Source organism: Eschscholzia californica, unplaced genomic scaffold (assembly GCF_041429995.1).
Source record: "Eschscholzia californica isolate CP2 unplaced genomic scaffold, dmEscCali1.0.p SCAF_2, whole genome shotgun sequence".
In the NCBI taxonomy this organism is placed as follows: domain Eukaryota; kingdom Viridiplantae; phylum Streptophyta; class Magnoliopsida; order Ranunculales; family Papaveraceae; genus Eschscholzia; species Eschscholzia californica.
Genome location: NW_028238309.1, coordinates 21730074 through 21752227, shown reverse-complemented (window position 1 = coordinate 21752227; position 22154 = coordinate 21730074). Strand labels below are relative to the sequence as shown.

The 22154-nt window shown below is 37.6% G+C and overlaps 1 protein-coding gene and 1 long non-coding RNA gene across 2 annotated transcripts in view; one reads left to right on the top strand and one right to left on the bottom strand.

The window, feature by feature from the left end:
- The first annotated feature begins 8166 nt into the window (after nt 1-8166).
- Nucleotides 8167-15505, top strand: LOC147556887 (uncharacterized). Its single transcript, XR_015235058.1, has 3 exons — nt 8167-8221; nt 15207-15276; nt 15375-15505. It is a non-coding gene; the product is annotated as an uncharacterized LOC147556887 (long non-coding RNA).
- A 2272-nt stretch (nt 15506-17777) lies between these two features.
- The window catches only part of LOC147556886 (uncharacterized), a 56891-nt gene continuing 52514 nt past the window's right edge, over nt 17778-22154 (bottom strand). Inside the window, exons 43-45 of the mRNA XM_086657861.1 lie at nt 20148-20722; nt 18807-19046; nt 17778-18073 (exon numbers count right to left, since the gene is read on the bottom strand). The gene's annotated coding sequence lies outside the window, so the exon portion shown is untranslated. The remainder of the gene's footprint in view (nt 18074-18806; nt 19047-20147; nt 20723-22154) is intronic.

Here is a 22154-nt window from a genome sequence, read left to right as displayed (position 1 = left end):
AGAACCGAAATGATACTTATATTGGCTGGTCACGTGCACTTCGAGTCTTGATTACTAGTGAAGAGATTTTTAGCGTTTGTATGGTTTGATTGACTTGGATTTCATTTCTATTAACTTTTGAAAATCTATCGGATAAACATTTTTAGTCCATGTCATATTTAGACCCTTCTGGATTTTTGATATTTTTGAATTTTGTAGGTATATTCACTGCAAACCCTCACGAGACAAAACTCGTCCACTAGGGGAAACCTAGGGGTTTAACGGCTTGTTGCACGTGCTAAGTGCAATCGTGATTCCCTACGAAAGTGGTGAATTAGGTTTAGTTTTATTTTTCTGTTTTGCTCGAGGACTAGCAAAATCTAAGTTTGGGGATGTTTGATGAGACATGAAAATGTCCCATTTGAGTCTCTTGAATTGGATGAGTTACTCTATCTAGGGCAAGTTACTCTCATGAATTACCTCTTTTTCTACTCAGGTACCTTTTTCAGAGTTATGTGTGCAAAACGGATAAAAGTCGGAGAAATGCAAACTAGGGGTATTTTGGTCATTTGTTGATTCTGAATTCAAGGTCAAGATTAGTGCTCGGATGGAATGTAGAGTTCAAGACGAATCCGTAGACGAAAACGGAAGTCAAATCGGAGTCTGGATGAATAAAATAGAGCGAGTCAAAGTTCGGGTCAAATTTGATATACTAAAAGTCAAGTGGGACACGTGGCATGCATCTGGCAAGAAATCGAATGGACCAGGGAATGCGTGGGCTACTTTCGGTTTATCCAGCGGTACACGGAGCAATTACAGTGACCCAGAATATAAAACCCGACTCGGATGACGTCAGATGACGTCATCATCTTCTTCTTCTTCCTCTTTCCTTATAACCGAGAGCTGGTTTCTTAAAACCGAGGCCACCAAGATTCGATTTTCCGACCGACTAAGAGAAGAAATAGAAAGAAGGACAGAAAAGTAAAGAGAGAAGAGATCTTCGGTTGGAGAAGGAAGGTTATTTTTTTTCTTCTATTTAGAGAGAGAGAGAGAGGGATGGAGATTGATCTCATCGGATATATAGAGGAGGAATAACAGAGGAGCAAATCATCTCGGTTGGGGGTCAAAGATCAACTTCTCTCCACGGCTGAGAACAGGAGCTCGGCCATTAACAGTCAAAAAAACCGAGAGCTAGAGAGAGAGAGAGAGAGGGAGAGATCATCTCGGCTTGGAACCAAAAACAGAGAATTTTATTTCGATTGTCTTCATCATCTATCTTTTCTTCTTTCTCTGCTGTTTATCTTATAGTGAGAGAAACAGAGAAACAGAGAGAGTGAACAGAGAGATAAGAGAGAAATTGTAGAGTGAGAAAGAGAGAAATTAAAGAAAACAGAGAGGATTATTTCACATTTTCTTTACCTTATTAATCTTCTTCTTTGATTTGTTTGGTATTGATTATCTGTGATTGGAATTAAAAGAGAAATAGAGAAAGTTAGAGAGAGAAAAAGAGTTGAAGAAGACGAGAAAACTATTTTCCCACAAAGAATTCAATTCCGAGAAGACGAGAAAATAGTTTTCCCTAAGGGTCTGTTTGTTTGTAAAACGGTAAAACAGAAGGAAAATACTTCCCTTAGGGGTGCGTTTGGCTGCAACAGGGAAAATCAGCAAGAAAAGTTATGATTCTTATTCCATTTTCTCTCTTACTTTTCGGATTTATTTTAATCTCGTATTATGATTAGCTGAACATCTATCTAGGGTCGATGATGAAACCATGTTCAATGTTTTTATCGGATTTTAACGAAAACATTTTCCGGAATTCGGGTAGTTCATTACCTTGAATTTTGAGTTATAAAAAGAGATTTAAATGTTTACTTATTGGTTCTTAAACTAATTTTATGTGGTGAATTCAGAAAACCCAGACTCTCTCCCATTTGACATCTCCCCCATTTGAGTTCCTTGTATCATTTGTATTTATTTTCTTTCCGTAATTTTATTTTAAAATTTTATTCATTTCAAAATCAAAACCATTTTCAAAATCTTAATATTTCCTAGTTTTAGAATAGATTTCACTTAGTCTCTGAGGAACGAACCGGTCTTACCGGAATTATCACTTGACGCCCGTATACTTGCGGGTGGTGACCTATTTAGGGTAACTTTTTTAGGCCCATCAGCCAGCTAAGTTCTAGTATCAACTTGACTTGCGAAGTGTTATTTTATTCGGGCTATCTTTGTTTTTATTTTGTCTGACTCTTTTTGGGTATTATTATTGGGTTTGAGTTTTTAGTTGTGTTTGTAGGTGTGCATGTGTTTGTGTTTTCTTTTGCTTTTGCTTGTGTTTGGTTTTGCTTGTGTTTGTGTTGCTCTTTGTATTGAATTGTTATAGTAACATTTTACGCAGCTGCAATCACTTTTTGCCAAAGAATTTGCAATTGTTGTGCTAACAAACTTAAAAGCACGTAGGAGGATCCCTGTGTTTGCAAAATCTCTAGAACTAGAATAGGTTGAATCTCCGACATTAGGTATACTAGAAGGACAAACACAATTCGGAGAAGGTAGTTTATAAACTACTTTTTTCATTTAAGTTGATATTAACTATTGCTCTTATGCAGTATATCAGGTTTGTTGCTAGAGGCATGATGTTCTACCAAGGAGCTTTTGAAGGGTATCTGATTTTGAGTTCTGAAAGTGGTGTGTGAACATAGATCTCTTAAGTGTACACTGCTCATTTTATTAGGTGTCCTTTACAGAAAGAGTACTTTTCATTACAAGAAAATGGGGTCTGAAGGTGCGATCTGACTTATTCTTCTAACTATAATAATTTAGATATCTTTACAATCTCATGAATGAACGGTTTCATGTTTCCATAAGCATTAAATTTCCATGGATTTTGAAAAAATATAGCAATTAACTTGATCATTTCAGGTAAAAATTTGGAGATACTATGCATGCATATTCATGGATAGGTTACGAGTTAATACTACTCTTCTGAATGAAGATTGATAACTTTTTTATTTTATTTTATCGATTAATATGTTTAGTAATAGTCATTAGCTCACCCACTAACCTCCGGCCAAGAATTTATTTGGAAGAGTAATGCATGAATGTCAGTTTGCCCTTATCAAGTGAGTTCGAGGTTGAAGCTCTCAATCAGACTTTGGTTCAATTGTCCTTGAGATTTGGATAAGTTTTTGTTCGAATTCTCTTCTTTCTTATTACTTGGACTAACGAGTACTCTAGTTCTTATTTGGATAAGTTTGGTGGGCCATTTTCTCAACCTCCAGGGTGGTGTTTATATAGTGTTAAGTGTTTGACTGTTTAACAGAGTAATCATTTATGTAGTTCAGGTGACCTCTTCGAGGTGATTTTTGCTTCATCCTTACTGAATTATTGGAGTCGTTAATACTTTTCTCGTTCTCTTGGTTCTTGGAGAAACTGAGAAAAAGTTGTTTTATTACTTGACCGCAGAAAAACAAAGTTTAGAATCAAACTGCGTGCTATAGATGAGTAACCATATGAGGTATTTATTATAGGCGCAGATAAAATATGTTGTTTTATTACTTTATTTTGTGGTATTGGTAACATTTTGAACTATACTTCTCCTACAAACTCCAGTATGTATCCTCTACTTCCCTTGCAAGAAATTTCTGGATCTTGTAGGGATCTTGGTGAGTCATCTACAAAACTCTCTAATATCTTTTTAATATATGCTTGTTTACCTCCATTCTAGCAGAAAAGGCATGCTAGTTATTTTTCTTTGTAGTATCGTGATGAGAATCATTGTCCATCTCTAGTGAACCCAAAGATGGATTTGGACCCTACCCAGTGTTTTTATTTCATATTTGTATTTGATTATATGTATACTTTTTTGTTTGTTTGTTCCCATATCAGAATAGGTTTCATTAATTCTGTTGAAGAAACTTTTAGTAGTACAATTAAGAAGCATTTTTGTAGAGAAGAATTTTAAGGGAGTCTGAAGAACTACTCCAATTACTCGATAACATCGTAATTTTATTTCTAATTCATGTTGATTCTAACTAAATGATTCGAAGATTAAACACTTGGAACTATAGAATTTGTGGCATATGGTGAAAAGATGATGAAGGCATTTCCTGCTAAGTTTGAGGTAGAACTTCGTCAAGCCTAGTATGATGATGTGAATCCGGATGAATGTCACGAGAATCCAAGAATGGATTTGGACCCCCCCAATTAATATTTCCTATCACTCTAATTTTTTTTTCTTTCTTTCCCTATCAAAATAGGTTTTTAGATTGTGTGGATTTATATTATAGAACTCCATTAGAATTAGGAAGTAGTATTATACACAAGGGCTTAGGTTTCAATCGATAATCAGTCAGAAGTATTTTCAGAGGTTTGATAAACAACTCTAATTGTTCAATACAACTGTTTGTCAGGCTTCAAGAATATTCGCTTTGTTTTCTTTATATTAGTTTCAACACCTGTGAGTGACTGCACGGAATGCAGATTCAACGGTATGTGTTTTTAAACCTTGCCTTATTTCAGTAGCTTGATCAAGTGTTTGTTCTTACCAAACTCTTTCATCAAGTACTGAATTACCAGGAAAGCAGGTCATGCAAAGAAAAATCTATAGAACCCCGTTCTGGCAATAGGCATGTACTTGACAGCGACAGTAACCTCAGCATTGACTGCGACAGGGATCACAATCTGTTCTTGTGTGGTAACTGGTAAGTGATGATCACAGTCACTGATTATATGTCTACTCATTAGGTGTTTGTTGTTTACTCATATTTCTTTTGCATACTTTCATTTTTCTCATTTTCCAATTGAGTAGGCAGATACCAATGAGAGAAGGCGAGCAAATTTTATATTGTTTCACGTTGAAGGAGCCTTGACATTGGTTACCCTCCTGTTAAATTGTTAATCTCCTTATTAGAATATGTAATAATTTTTGGTAAAAATACAATTTGCGGGTGAATCCATTTGCTTTTTTTTTTCTTGGCTGGTTCGGCAGGTTATAGCTGGCCATGCTCGTCAAATTTCTCAGTTGTCGATAAAATTTGTTATTGAACAAGCAAAAGTTCAGATTGTGGTCTTCAATCAAAGATCAAAGAAAAGCTGAGTTTCTTCACTAGTTGAATATAGTTTGGTTGATTTTTGTTTTTTTAATATTTTCGTTAACTTGCTAAGTTCTTTTTGTGTTAATTAGGCGGTTGAGTTCACCGGGTAAGATTTTTCTTTTTGATGAATGTAAGATGTAGGCCAAGGTTTTGGAAGTCAATCAACCTCCTCAGTTATGCACCAACAAAGGTAATTGTACCCGAACCACTTCCTTGAGTAGAGTTTATCTATCCGTAAGATTTGAGAAGTACATTTTTTTTTCAACCAAGCCTTCAGTTAGGCCTTCTGGTATCATGTATTCTCACCGACGCAAAGAAGCAGAACTAGCACTACTGTGACTATATCAACAATTGTAAGTGACTGTGCAGGGAATGCAGATTCAATGGTATGCCTTTATAAACCTCGCCTTATTTTAGTTGCTTCATCAAGTTTTTGTTGTTACCGAACTCTTTAACCAAGTGAAGTGGGGCCTATAGAATTATTAGGAAAGCAGGTTAGGAAAAGAAATATCTATAGGACACCCCATTTCGGCAATAGGCACGTACTTGACTGCAATAGTAACCTCAACATGACTGCGACAGGGATCACAATCTGTTCTTGTGTGTTAACTGGTACGTGATGATTACAATCACTAGTTAAATCTACTCATTAGGTGTTTGTTGTTTACTCATATTTCTTTTGCATAATGTCATTTTTCTCATTTCCTAAAGGCGTTGGCAGAAACCGACGAGAGTAGGCGAAAATGGTTTATAATATTTCACGTCAAAGGGAGCCTTGACATCCTGGTTAACCTCCTGTTAATCTACCTATTAGAATATGTAATAATTTTGAGTTAATTCCTATATGGCCCCCTACTTTGTGACCAGCTTCCTTTATGGCCCCCTTTTTTTCGTAAATTCAAATATGACCCCCTATTTTCAAGTAAATGTCTTTACTGCCCTTCTTAATTTTAAATTTAAAACATTTAAAAAACATTATTTCCACCTCACCCTTCTCTCTCTCTCCACCTCATCTCTCTCTACAACTCACCCATCTCTCTCTCTCCAATTCACCTCTCTATCTTTCCAACTCACCTCTCTCTCTTCCAACTCACCTCTCTCTCCATCCAACTCACCTTCATCTTCTTCCCCGATTAAGGTCGCCGGCCGGAAAATTTTCCGGCCGGCGACCTCAAAAAAAAAAAAAAAAAATTCCTCTCATCTCTCTCTCTCTAAAAGCTCCGGCGAAGGGGGTTTCCCTTCGCCGGAGCTCGTGAACAGACCAGATCGGTCTGTTCACGAGCAGACCATTAGAGGTCTGTTCGTGAACAGACGGTCTGTTCACGAACAGACCTCTAATGGTCTGCTCGTGAACAGACCAGATCGGTCTGTTCACGAGCTCCGGCGAAGGGAAACCCCCTTCGCCGGAGCTTTTAGAGAGAGAGAGAGATGAGAGGAATTTTTTTTTTTTTTTTGAGGTCGCCGGCCGGAAAATTTTCCGGCCGGCGACCTTAATCGGGGAAGATGAAGGTGAGTTGGAAGAGAGAGAGGTGAGTTGGAAAGATAGAGAGGTGAATTGGAGAGAGAGAGATGGGTGAGTTGTAGAGAGAGATGAGGTGGAGAGAGAGAGAGGGGTGAGGTGGAAATAATGTTTTTTAAATGTTTTAAATTTAAAATTAAGAAGGGCAGTAATGACATTTACTTGAAAATAGGGGGCCATATTTGAATTTACGAAAAAAAGGGGGCCATAAAGGAAGCTGGTCACAAAGTAGGGGGCCATATAGGAATTAACTCAATAATTTTTGGTAAAAATGCAACTCATTTGTGAATCTGATTCTTTGTTTTCTAAGCTGGTTCGTCAGGTTTTAGTTGGCCATGCTCCTAGAATTTCTTGCCGATAAAATTTATAGATTTTGGTCAATCTTTGATCATGAAAATCTGAGTTTCTTCACTAGTTGTATAAATTCTAGTTGGTCTTCGATTTTTTAATCTTTCCGTTTAACTTGCTAATTTCTTTTTGTGTTAATGAGGTGGCTAACTTTACCGGGTAAAATTCTTCCTTTTAATGAACATAAGACGACGTAGACTAAGGTTTTGGAGGTCAATCGACCTCTAACCACCTATTTGAATAATGTGTTTCTTTCCGTGAGATTTGAGAAGTACACTGGTCTTTTGGTTTCTTTTCAACTAAGCCTTCAGATTAGGCCTTCTGGTATCACGTATTCTCACATATGGAAAGAAACAAAACTAGCACTACTCTATATCAACACCTAGTAAGTTACTGTGTATGGAATGCAGATTCAACGGTATGCCTTATTAAACCTCGCCTTATTGCAGTTGCGTCATCAAGTTTTTGTTCTTACCGAACTCTTTCACCTGATTCAGTAAAGAATTTTTGTTGGTTGTTCAGTCAAATTATTCTTCCATGAAATTGTAGAACTTGGCGACGCTAGCAAGGATCCGTCGTCTAAAGGTCAAATTTTCACTTGTGCTCAAGTGAAACTTGTTGTTGGTATCCGCTTAGTTTCTCTTTCTATCGAAATGTTAGAGTATTAAATAATGCAGCTGCTATCACTTTCTCCTTGATACTCTGACTGCAATGTTGTGCCAATAAACATTCAAGCTCATAGGAGGATCCCTTTCTTCGCAAATTCTCTAGACCAATTTTGAATGTGATGGAAGAGACACAATGCACAACTCGTAGCTTATAAACTAGTTCTTTTTTTTTTTATTGAAGCCAATATTAACTAGTTGTCAGTCTTATGCGGTATATCAGATTTGCAGTTAGAGGCATGATGTTCTACCAAAGAGCTTTGACGCTTTCAAGCACTTCTAATTCTGGCTTCTGAAAGTGGTATATGAACATGTTGCAGGTGGAGACGTTTTTACTTTTTTATTCATTTCATCTCCTTTTTAGAGTTTTTTTTGTTTAACTAATAGATACTTTCAGATACTGGCTTCTGAAAAGCTGAGTTTCTTCACTAGTTGAATAAATTTTTGTTCATCTTTGATATTATTTATCTTTCCGTTTAACTTGCTAATTTCTTTTTGTTTTAATTTGCGGCTAGGTTCACCGGGTACAATTCTTTAAAAAAAAAAAAAAAAAGAAACAGGCAAAGTTTTGGAGGTCAAATTGGTCAATTAACCGTAATAATGTACCAACAAAGGTAATTGAACTTTAACCAATTCTTCGAATAATATTTTTCGTTCCGTGGGACAAGTATTCAGGAGAGCATTATTATTGATGACAGGTTAATCTTTATTTAGCTTAACTAAGCTTTTCCTTCATGATAATAGAAAGCATATTGAGAAAACAAGCCGTTGAAGAGGAAAGGTCTGATTGGCTGTATGGTGATTTGGATATTGAATGTGAAAGTGAACGAGTACAGAAGGATACCAAGTTTTATGGGAATATGTTCTCGAATATAAGCAAATTAGACCATCTTAATTCAAATGTAAGAGTTGCTAATAGAACACCTTAGACGTGGGATTCTTATGTTGGTTTGTTTTTTCTAATTGCATCGTTAAATTGATCGACGTGTCTACAACTAAGATAATCCTGGATAAAAGAATTAATGCATACTGGATAAAAAATATGTTGGAAGAACATTAGCTTTTGATCGGCCCTTGTTTCTGTTTGTTCCAATGGTTGATAGTAGAATTTAGTCTCTACCTTTCACATTACAGTAGAAATACTTTACTGAGGGCTTTTGTGATATTCAGGTCATAGCGGCAATCAATTGTGTTGAAATATTGGTTTCTGCTCTCATGTGGTCGGGTTGTTTTGGTCGAAAGTGAGTTCCCTCTTTTAACTAATGAAGCAAGAGGTAAGCAGCCAAATGGATTCTCTATGTAATATGATTATTTTAAACGATAACCAAGCTGCTAACTCAATTTAAAATGCAATCAATACGACTGGAATTTATACTAGGATATCAAAAGTAAAAAACATGCTAAAAATGACAACTCATGATAACTAATAGTTTCAAAAAAAAGAGCTAGTAAGCTACTGTATTGAAAGCAGTTTTGGAGTGACATTGACAACTCATGATAACTAATAGTTTCAGATATGACGTTGCATCTCTATTGGCACTTCATTTAGAAAAATAAATCACAGTATTGCATGTTGAAGCACTAAACGGTCATTTGGTCAACATCCAGTAACATGGGTCTCTCAAATACTGATAGAGAAGTTATTGTTGTTGTTGATTGGTTTCTTATTTGGTCTTAGCATATTGTTGATATTTACAATTATAGCAATCAAGAAGACATGTAAAAACCCACTCCTCTACATCTAAGAAGTAACAAGAAGAGATGAGAGAGAGAGACTCGGTTGAGTCTCTGTGAGATAGAAAGAGAGAGAGAAAACCGAGTATGAGAAGAGAGGGAAAGTTGAGATTCAAACTCAATTCTCTATTATCAAATCAATGTTGTTACAAAGGTATATATAGGTTTGGTTACATAAGATTTACATAAGATTAAGTAAAAGATACATCAAGATATTATGGCCAATTAGTTAATTGACTAGTTCCACCGGGTGTAAGTGTGGTGTAGCCGAGAGTTGCTTGACTAGAGTTGACTCTAATCGTTGATACTCCCCCTCAAGTTGGAGCGGAGATCGAAGATAAGCCCAACTTGCCAATTAATCGTTGAAAAATGTCAGATCCCAACGGTTTTGTAAAGACATCCGCCAGTTGCTCCGTTGTTGGTGTATATCTTGTCGTAATTAGTTTGTTTTTGATCTTCTCACGAACCAGATGACAATCAATTTCGATGTGTTTTGTTCTTTCGTGAAAGACCGGGTTGTCTGCAATATGTAGAGCAGCCTTGTTGTCGCAATAGACGATCATTGGAGCAGAATGAGAAATACCGAGGTCTTGAAGGAGAAACTTGATCCATTGTAATTCGCAAGTGAGAGATGCCAAGGCACGATATTCGGCCTCCGCAGAGGATCTAGCGACCGTAGATTGTTTCTTGGATTTCCAAGAGAGGGGACTATCGCCAAGAAAAGTGATGTAACCAGTTGTGGAGCGTCGGGTAGTGGGGCAACCAGCCCAGTCGGAATCACTGAAACCCGAAACATGTAGAGAACTCGTAGAAGATAAAAAAATTCCTTTACCAAAAGAACCTTTGAGATAACGTAATACCTTGTGAGCGGCGTCGAGATGTGTATTACGTGGAGATTGCATAAATTGACTGAGAGTGTTGACTGCATAAGTAATGTCGGGTCGGGTGACTGTGAGATAAATCAGACGACCAATGAGACGTCTATATATAGTGGGATCAGGAAGTAAATCACCATCAGTAGAATTGAGCCGAAGTTTCTGGTCCATAGGAAAAGCGGAAGGACGGGAAGCAGTGAGACCAGAATCTTCGAGAATATCAAGTGAATAACGACGTTGACATAAAAATATGCCATGAGTAGAACGGGAAACCTCGATACCAAGGAAGTACTGTAGTCGGCCGAGATCTTTGAGAGAGAAGGTGGTATCGAGGAAAGATTTCAACTTTGAAATAGCTGTAGTATCGTTACCTGTGATGATTATATCATCAACATAAACTAGAACATAAACTACAGTGGAACCCTTGGAATAGGTGAATAGAGAATAATCTGCAAAAGATTGAGAAAAGCCATGAGATAGCAAAGCAGAGGAAAATTTGGCAAACCATTGGCGCGATGCCTGTTTTAAACCATAAAGGGACTTGTTAAGTTTACAAACACGTTGCTCCCCCTTACTAGAAAAACCGGGTGGTGGTTTCATGAAAACCTCTTCGTCGAGATCACCTTGGAGAAAGGCATTATTGACGTCAAGTTGGTGGAGGGACCAACCCTTGATGGCAGCAATGGACAATAATACACGGACTGTAACCAATTTCGCAACTGGCGCGAAGGTGTCCGTGTAATCTAATCCCTCAATCTGGGTGTAACCTTTGGCCACAAGACGTGCCTTATATCTTTCGATGGAACCATCGGAGCGATGTTTGATTTTATAGACCCATTTACATCCAATGGGTTTCTTTCCAGGAGGAAGATCAACAAGAGACCAAGTATGATTAGATTCCAAGGCAGCTATTTCCTTAGACATTGCGTCTCGCCAATGAGAAGAGGTCATTGCTTGGGAAAATGAGCGAGGTTCCGTTTGAGAGAGAACGGAAGTGAGAAATATTTTGTGATCATGTGAAAAGTTGTCATAAGAAATGTGATTAATTAACGGATAAGTGATAGAAGAGGAAGAATCCGGCGTTGGTAAAGCATTACAGTGATAGTCATGAAGGCGTGTTGGAACACGACGTAACCGGGCTGGACGAGAGTGATGTAATGGGATGGTTATCTCACTGTTGGAGGCAGGAGAGGTGCCTGTAGAGGCGGAAGGAGGAGTTGAGTGGTCGGCAGGTACCAGGGGAGCTGAGGTGCCTGTAGAAGAAGTGGTGGTCGTGGTGCCGGAAGAATCAGGGGGTTTGGTAAGTGATGTCGATGGATCAATTACCGGTGTGCCTGTAGAGGAAACAGGAACGGTGACCGGTGTGCCTGTAGAGGAAACAGGAACAGTGACCGGTGTGCCTGTAGAGGAACCAGGAACAATGGGAGAAGATGGGACCGGATTGTGTAAGTGTGGAACCAAAGTTGGAGTTGACGTCGAGCCGTGAGGAGAATGAAAAGAGCCGTCATCATGAATATTGATGAAGGAACGAGAGGAAGTTGGAGAAGGCGGAAGAAGGGTACTCATGGGAAAACGATCTTCTCGAAAGATAACGTCGCGAGAGACGATGATTTTCTTGGAGGAAAAACAAAAAATCTTATAGCCTTTCTGGCCGTGTGGGTATCCAATAAATATGCCGGGAATGGAACGTGGATCCATTTTTGTTTTCGGGGACGGATGACGAGCATAGCAGAGACAACCAAACACTCTTAGATGAGTTAGAGATGGGGGGGAACCGAGTAATTTTTCATGTGGTGATAACCCATGAAGTAAAGGTGAAGGTAATTTATTAATTATGTATACTGCAGTTAGTACACATTCAGCCCAAAATTCGAGGGGTAGATGTGCTTGTAATCTAAGAGATCTAGCCACCTCTAATATGTGTCTGTGTTTACGTTCTACCACCCCGTTTTGTTGGGGTGTGTAGGGACATGATCTTTGATGTAAAATACCATTAGTATGTAGCCAATTTTGAACATCATTATTTAAAAATTCGGTTCCATTATCGGAACGAAGTGTTTGAATTTTCGGAAATATTACGCTACCATTTCCCGAATGAAGAGAAGAAATGTCAGTACTAAATTGTGTACGGACATAATTGAGAAAATTAGAAAGATATTTCTTAGTATTTGATTTGTGAGACAAAAGAAAAACCCACGTACATCGCGAGAAATCATCGACAAGCGTAAGAAAATAACGATTGCCGGAAAAGGAGGGAACAGAGAACGGTCCCCATAAGTCTGCATGAACTAATTCAAAAGGTTTTGAAGAAGTACTAGTACTAATAGGAAATGGCAAACGAGTCTGTTTAGATAACGGACAAATATCACACGGAATTTTATTATTCAAATTTAAAGAAACATAAGGAAATTTGCTAGACAAGAATTTTAAACGAGATAAGCTAGGGTGACCTAAACGACAATGCCATAAATCCGAGACGGAATTACAAGTACGAAAAGCAGAAAATAAAATTTTGGGTTCCGTGTGAAGAAAATAGAGACCATCCTTGGGATCACCATGTCCAATCCTCTTGCCCGTCACTGGGTCCTGAAAGGTACATGAAAAAGAATTGAATATAACGTCACAAGCGAGTGAACGGGAAATTTCCGATACGGAAATTAAATGAAATTTAAATGAAGGAATGTGGAGAACATTGTGAAGATAAAAATTATTAGTGAAGTAAATACTACCAATATTAAGGACTTGTATCCGTGTATCATCCGGAAGTCGAACAAAATAATCCGGAGGAGCTCGGTTATAAGTAGAAAACAAAGACAAATCGGAACAAATGTGTTTAGAAGCGCCCGAGTCAATGACCCAAGGCGAAGAGGTAGTAGACATACCCGTGAGGTTCACACTAGCATCCTGGCCGAGCTTGACTGTTGCTGTTGGAGTCGAAGGAGATGGTGTAGGAGGGGTGCCTGCAGACTGTTTCGGCTGGGCCAGAAGATTGCAAATATGGTTGTACTGTTCGGGTGTAAAAGAAGTCGCTAAAGGCGCCGCATTAGGGTTACCGACAGGCTGAACCGAGGCAGCAGTGGCTTGATTTCGGTGACGATCAGGAAAGCCATGAAGCTTGTAACAAGTGGAGATGAAATGACCATGGACACGACAGTGATCACAGAATGGACGTTGCCTCTTAGTTCGTTGTTTCTCGAATCGTTCGGGACGATCCGAATGGTGAAAAGAACCACGGTTTGCATTGTTAACAGCAAGGACAGCAGCCTCGGGATTCATGGAGGAATCGTTACTTAAGTTTTGTTGCACTTCCTCTTGCTTAACCAAGCTGTGAATACGAAGAAGGGAAGGGAATGGATCCATAATAAGAATCTGACTTCTAATCGCAGAGAAACGATCATGTAAACCTTGGAGGAACTCCATTGAACGATCTTGATTGTAGCGTTCGAAAATTGACTTACCATGTCCACACATACATGGTTCGATAGCAATAAGCGAGTTAAGTTCGTCTTGAATGGATTTCAAACGCGTGAAGTAAGCCGATACGTCAGAACCTTCTTGTTTTAAACAAGAAATGGCACGCTTGAGTTGGAAGATTTTGGGAGCGTTTGTGTGATGGAAACGTTCATGAAGATTTCTCCATATTTCTGCAGCGCTTTCATCATACAAGATTGATTGACGAATGTCCGGTTCAACGGAGTTCAGAAGCCAACTAGTGACTAAGTCATTGCATCGTTCCCATGATTCCAATTCGGTGGGAGAAGATGGACGAGGAATAGTTCCATCAACAAAGACGAACTTGCTTTTGGCGCGAAGAGCCATCTTCATGGCACGAGACCATGAAGGATAATTGTCGCCGGAAAGCAAAGGAGTGATCAAAATGGTTGTTGGGGAGTCGGAATGATGAACATCAAACATGGTGGTGGCGGTTTGGTGAGGGGTGACAGTGGTGCCCGAGATGTCGGATGAACTCATAGCTTAAAAAAAATCGTGATTTGCTCTAATACCATAAGAAGTAACAAGAAGAGATGAGAGAGAGAGACTCGGTTGAGTCTCTGTGAGATAGAAAGAGAGAGAGAAAACCGAGTATGAGAAGAGAGGGAAAGTTGAGATTCAAACTCAATTCTCTATTATCAAATCAATGTTGTTACAAAGGTATATATAGGTTTGGTTACATAAGATTTACATAAGATTAAGTAAAAGATACATCAAGATATTATGGCCAATTAGTTAATTGACTAGTTCCACCGGGTGTAAGTGTGGTGTAGCCGAGAGTTGCTTGACTAGAGTTGACTCTAATCGTTGATAACATCTTAAAATGAAGTTGAGTCTCTTCACTGGTATGAAACACTTTGTCTAAAAGCTATTGATTCAATATTTAAGCTATTGACTAAATTTTTGCCATCTAAAACTTATTTGAGTTGGTTTTTTTTATCAATTTTTACTCCCTTCTCATTGTACTCTATTCCTTCTCCATTCTGATCCTGTTAAAGCATTTATATTTGGAAGTTTCATGAAAGTTTACTCCACAAGTTTAATGCACACACTATGTGCCATTTTGTCAAACACCGCTTGTTAGCCCCCTTGATGAACACCTAGGATTGCACAGTAAGTTGAAGATTATGGAGGCAGTTTTGTTTTCCCATGGATTAGGGAAGCTAATAAAGCGGTTGATTATATGTCTAAAAAGAAACTGCCAGAGGACATCCTAGAGATGAGATATAAAGCATTAGGATTAATTTTTACAAGCAATTATGTGGGAAGACAGATCAGGAGTTATCTATTTGAGGGCGTCCCAATATTGATTCATTTATGGCTTTGTATTGAGTTTTATTCTTTGTTTTACTTTGCGCTCGACATTGATTAATTTTGAGGGTTGGCCCTTTAACCCTCTCATAATGCATAAAAAAAAACGAATTTATATTGACCTAGTGCTGAAAATAAATGGGCGAACTTAATATATAATCTACGTTGGGAGTTTACATATGTTCAGGTTGATGAACAATCTATCAAGAAACAGTGATTTTGGGTAGAAGATGTAAAGCTCGATCCTCGTGACCCAGGTATGTTTGTACACTTGACACAATTATATTATACATAATTTTGTTTTCGTCATTGCAAATTGATATCCATCAACATTTATATGCAAATGCTACAACAGAGAGCACTAAGGGATTGAATCAATCTCAAATGAGGTCATCGTCGGTGATTCAAGGTACAAATTCTTTTGATTCATTTGGTTTTGTTTAATGAGGTCACCTTCCTAGTTCTTGCTTCTTGATTCTATATGTACCTTAGTGACATTATTTCTTTTTCGACAACTTAGAAACTAGGTTTATTGTAATGGAACTTCTCAGTCTTCTCTTTAGAAAAGAAAAAATAATGATAGTTCAGGAAAGTGTAATTCTACTATTCATTCTTTTCACCCTTTTTAGTTTATTTGTTTAGTTTTGATCCGCGACTCCCTTTGAATCCGTCTCTAACATTGATATCATAGTTTAGACCTCAAATGGTAAAAGTAAAACGAATGGGAGATTGGATCAATTCAAAAATGTAATTGCCGTTGATACAAGTTCTTGATTCAAAGTTTTAGGAAGAAGTTGAGAGTTGGAAAGTCATAAACCAGGTTTGTTTTGTTCTGTATAGTAGCCTGAGGATTCTAGGTTTGAATTTGTTCCTCTCACTTATGATTCTAGGCAAAAACAATAGTAGTGTTTTCTAAGTTCTTTCTTTTCTTATAGGAAACAATCAACAAGGATGCAATTAAAAGAGATAGGGACATAGAATGTCAAAACTCATCCTTGGTCGTTCGAGTTTTCGTATGAGAACTTTTAAGTTCTTTTCTAAGTAAGTCCCTTGTTATGTTTTGATTAGTAATTTGCTTGTGAAATTTGTTTCTGTACATGCTTATGGTAAAATTTTCTGCATTTTCTTATTCGGTCTCACTATTCGGACTGACACTTACATACACTTTTAGCCGTCTAGCACCCATGGAAACATCAATTCCTGGTTGAAGCACTCTTTGTTGACATTTACAATGCCTCTTATGTTTCGTCAAATAGTGTCTCCTGCTCTCTCTTAGTGACGCCCTTTTTCTCCTTGCCCTCTTCATTCCATATAGTAACCATGCCTAAAAATTCGAAGTACCATTCTCTTTTGCAAGTTATTTGACACTTTGCTTTTCATGTTCAATATACTTAAACTTCAAGATCAAGCTTAAATTCAGTTGATGTTGAAAATTATTGGATCATAATGACAACAGGTTGATAGTTATATCATATGGGATATAGGGGATGGTACAAGAGTGAAAATATGGACAGATGTCTGGATCCCAGGTATGCAACAATTGGGACCCATTGATCACAATCATGGTTACAATATGGTCATCACTCCAGAACACACCTAGAATCCGAATGCTCTGTCTCTTCTAATTACCCATGACATTCAACAGAGAATCCAATCTATACCTCTTAACACTTTTCAAGATCAAACAGAAGTGGATACTATCTAACTCACGTGACTATTCTGTCTCTTCCTACTATAAACACTTGGTACACGTACAGACTACATCAACTCCTTTCCATGGTTGGAAACTACCGTGGAACCTTAGAATTCATCTAAGAATCCTTCTATTCCTATGGAAGTTAGCTCCTGAAGTTATCCCTCTCAATCACTTCCTTTCTAAGTACGTGAGTATCACTTCCACTGTTTGTCCTCTATGCTTGAAAGATGATGAAACAATAATGCATTTCATCCAAAATTGTTCGGTGGTAAAGGCAATTCTAGGTGAATTCAATGGTATATGTCTCACAGATCTCCCTTACACAACCTTCTTGAATGGTTTAAACACTTTATGCAACTGGACATTGGAGAGAATCACTTTAGCTCTCTAACTCTTCTTGAAGCTCTTTGGCACATGTGGAAATGTAGGTCGAGCTGATTTTCAAAGGAAAGCAAATACACTTGGCATCCTTGATTCACACACAGATCACTACTCTAAGAGTGTATACCCCCTTAGCCAATTATCAAGAACACAACAATGGATTGCCCCTCCACCAGAAGTTGCTAAGATTAATTATGATGTCTCTTTTGCAAAAAACTCCCTAATTTCAGATTTGGCTATTGTTGTACCTGATTACACAGGAAACCAGGTTATCAAAGAGTCCTTCCTCACAAACTCAAGATATGTAGATGAAGGAGAAGGGAAAGCAGCACTGCATGGAGTTTTGTGGGCAGTGAGGCATGGAATTAAGCATCTTATTTTGGAGGGAGATTCAGTTAACATCAACAACTTTTTGAATGGCTTACAAAGCCTTAATCTCCTCGTTTGATAAGATAACTTTGGTTTATGTAAATAGAAGGATTAACACTGTTTCTAATCAATAGATGTTATGATGTCTAAAAAAAAACCTACACAAGTCACATGGTAATGTCCCAAACACAATATTTAACATTTGCGAAATTACTACTAGATAGTGCCTTAAATATTCAAAAAGGTGCCTCAGGACTATGCACAGTGTGCTCAATCAAACAAACCTAAAATGTGTCGATAAACATACTTGCATTTGAATAAGGAGGGTCTAACTCTGCAAATCTTTGAGATATATTCTCATAAAACTTGGTATCCTTCTAATTGTACCTTGTACTTCAGCTTTACTTCCCCACACCACTATACAACCCATAAGGCATTTTTCCTGTTAGTCTGTTACTAGGATCAATCTGATGAGTTTGTTCACGTCCAATTCAGCTAAGGTCAAGATCAGCCTGATGGATATATGCTTACGGTCGTCCATACGATACCTTTACGTTCACATTCTCAAATTCCAATCCTTTTATAAATAATAATGCCCCTCAGGGTATCTGTAATGAAAAAACAAAAAAGTAATCAAACAAGAAAGAAAGAAATTAGCAAATTAAGTTGAAAGATTTGAAAAGTCGAAGATCAACCAAAATTTAGTCAGCTACTGCAGAAAATGAAATACTTTATGAGATCAGAAAATCACGTGTTACTACATTACCTAACAAGGAGATGATCAACATTGGACATGATATGGAACAGCTACAACAGTAGAGACTAACCCAGTGACGACACAATAAAGAGGTGTTTGTGTGATATTCGGTGACATGAGTTGTTTTTGTGTTGCTAATTATACAATGGCAGTATCACGCGTAACGGAAAACTGAAAGAACTAGGAAGTGAAAAAAGTTCATGCTGCGGGATATTGTTCTAGTATCCCACAAGCTTTGGGGAGCATTCGGAGACTGAGCTAGAGGTTCGAGCTCAAGCTTAGCAAGTGTGAGGCTGTTTGGATGGGGTCATGAAGCAATCCTCAAGAACAAAGCATTTCAGGGAGGACACTACCTATAACTAATAGGGCTAGGGTCGTTATAGTTGTAGGTTTAAAATCTCGTACTAGTGTCTTGCTATAAAGTAGTCTAACATGTTTAGCAGTTCCAATAGCATTTCAGTTAAATTTGCGTGCCTGCTCCATCACAAGCAATATCAATTCCTTTAGATCTGATGAGCACATTAGATGGTTTATTAGAAACTGAAATACTACCGAAGGTCGCTCGATTCTTTTAACGCGAATACCTTCTGATCTGGTCCCATTCCCATAGCTAATAACATATCAGGATGTTCCATCCACTCAACCGCAAGACTGTCCAGGAACCTGCAATCTAAGTAGGAGAGCTGCTTAGAGTTTAAGAAGAAACTTTTAATATTTTAAACCCATAGGAGACTAGAAGGGAAATAAGGAAAACCAAACTCCACATTTTCTCTTATCATTGAAAGCAAGCCCATAGGAGTTTTCGTATTTGTGGCAGCATTAATCTGCAAACACAACCATATAAACAAGTCTTTCGAACATAAATGGAAAGCCAGAAGAAACAAAAATTATCGTTGGAACTTGATTCTGTACCAGCAAACCTAATAGGTAACCTAGCACAACATCAGTCTCCATTAGGCAAACTACACCACTTGGAAATTAGATCTCTTCAATTAGGTCGAGTTAAATAAAGAGGTAACAAATTCCACGAAATTTAATTCCAACTCATAATTTGACACAAAATACGATCCATACACCACATCTGATGTAAAAATCTATGTACGGTGCGAATATACATTCCATCTTGAAACAAGTACAATAGCATATGAAAACACATATAACAAACACACAGATACACAAATTGAAAGTCAAAAGTCCAACAGTACCGCAAACACAACCACCAATCAGACAAAAATAGGAACAAGAATGCAAAAACAGACCAAAATTGAATACCAATACGAACACAAACAAACACACAGCTAGACAAACGCAAGCACCACAATCCAACTATAACTCAAACACAACCACCAATGGAACATGAAGAACATCAGAAACACAATTACAGGTGCGACTTATACAAAGACAAACAACAAATATAAACATGAAAACAATACGCAAGCACCACACACCAAACACAACCCCATCCACGACCACGACCACGACCACGAACATACAAACAAATGCCAGACAAGCATTAATATAAACACAAATACAAACCCAAAAACAAACAGTTATACCAACACAAATCCAAGCACCAAACTCCAAGTCTAACTCTAACACAACCACCAACCAGATACAAACATGAACATGATCACAAATACAAACACACAAAACAAACACTTATACGAACACGACCAACAAATATAAACACAAAAACAAACACTTATACGAACACGCCCAACAAATATAAACACAAAAACAAAACAAAACACAACCACATTCACAAATATAAACACAAAAACAAAACAAAACACAACCACATTCACAACCACAAACACAAAAATAAACCCAAAACCACACAAATAAACTCATTTAAGCTAACACAAACACAAGAAGAAAAACAAACGATTGAAAAAAAAACAAAGAAAGTTCTGTTTGACACTTACATTTGAATCAGGAGGGTCCAATTTGCTCATGTTTGAGAATATATTCTCATAAAACTTGGTATCCTTCAAGTTGTACCTTGTACGTCAGCTCTACTTCCCCTAACCACCATAGAACCCATCAGACATTTTTCCTTGCACAACATTTCTCCTGTTTTTCCAGCATGCTGTCTGTGTTACTAGGATCAATCTCACGAGTTTCTCTACGTCCAGTTCAGCTAGATCAAGATCTGCCCGATGGATATATGCTTATGGGCGTCTATAAAATGCCTTTATGTTCACACTCTCAAATTCTAATCCTGTTGTAAATAATAATGCCCCTCAGAATATCTGTAGTGAAAAAAACTGAAAACTATTCAAACAAGAACAATATTAGAAAAACTTAGCTGCATAGTTAACAAAAGAGAAAGGAATCGCAAATTAGGTGGAAAGATTTGCAAGGTCGAAGATCAACCAGAATTTATCAACGACTAAAGAGAAATAAATTGGCGAAATTAAGTGGAAAGATAAAAAAGTTCGAGGATCAACCAGAATTTATTCCGCAACTGAAGAAAATTAAGAGCATGGCCAGCGATAGCCTGCATTCAAGCCCAAAACACCAAAGACGAGAGAGGAGAAATACGTTATGAGATTGGAGAATCACGTGTTATTACATAACCAAACAAGAAGATGATTAACACTGGACATGATAACAACACATTATAACAAATACCCGACTGTCGAGGCTCACTTCGATCTGTAGACTAGAAAAGTGAAAATGTAACAAAAAAAATTGAGTTACCGACACTCACATAATGAACCTGGACATAAAGTTAGTGATGGTGATCATCGCTTACCACAGAAGAATAGATTGTGATCCCATTTGCAGTAAATGCTGAAGTAATTTGTCCAATCAAGTAAGGCTATAGTCAAAACATCGGTGCTTAAGAATTTCTCAGTTGCTTGCTGGTAATGATATTATAATATATTAGTTCTAGTTCTGCTTCTTTACACAAGTTGGAATACACGACATATGGAGGCCTCAGCTAAAGGCTTCGTTGAACAAAACCGAAAGAGCTATATTTCTCTTCAACCACTATTAAAATAAGAAGCTCTGAAAGGAGACGAGATGGGACAACACGAAACAACCTTTTCAGCAATAGACCAGAAGGCTGGAAAAAGATGTCTCTCGTTGTGAGGTTGAGAAATCTTACAAGTGTCACAATGGACCAATGAAACAACTTTAGCAATCTGAACATCAGCTAGAAATCTGCACTGAATCTCCTACCTACATAATGTTAAACTTCTATCTAATACATCAGGATGGTCTTAATGGAATCGAGCCCTGGAACGAAACAAGAAATCTTATAGTAGCAAAAGAAAAGGAAATCCCTCATAGAAGGTGAAAACTATACGGAGAAGAATAGGAATGGATCATACCTCCACATACACACAGACCTTATGGTAGTCCTGTTCAAATCTAACAATTCAGCATCATATTCCTTGACCATAGGTACCTATTCCTTGATATTCATGATAGGTTTACCATTTAAAGCATGAACTAAAAGAAGTCTAAATAAGAGAAGCCTCTGAAGATTGAAGAACCCGTGGATAACAAGAAAACAGGTTATGAAACTATTTGCTTATCTCCTAACATGAGTGTTAACATTGTCTCATAACCGATGTTTATGTCAGCTGCAAGCCCCTACATGAAATTACCACAACCATTTCACAAGACCAAGCACTGAGAATATATTAAGATATCACTACAAGTTGCTCATCTTCTGATTGTGCCATTACATAGAAGTACTTCGCTAGCACTTTAAAGGGTGTTTCCTCTAGTGTATCATACTAAGAACCCAATTAAGGAACACATAATTAGGTAGAAAAGAGTACTCAAAGATATTGAAAATGATATCTTCTGTTAGAAAGGACAATGTCTCTTTTGGCGATTTTGATAAGAAACTGTACTCATTTCAGAACAAACATATGGAACAGTTACCCAGCTTAAAGGTCGTTACATACAAATGT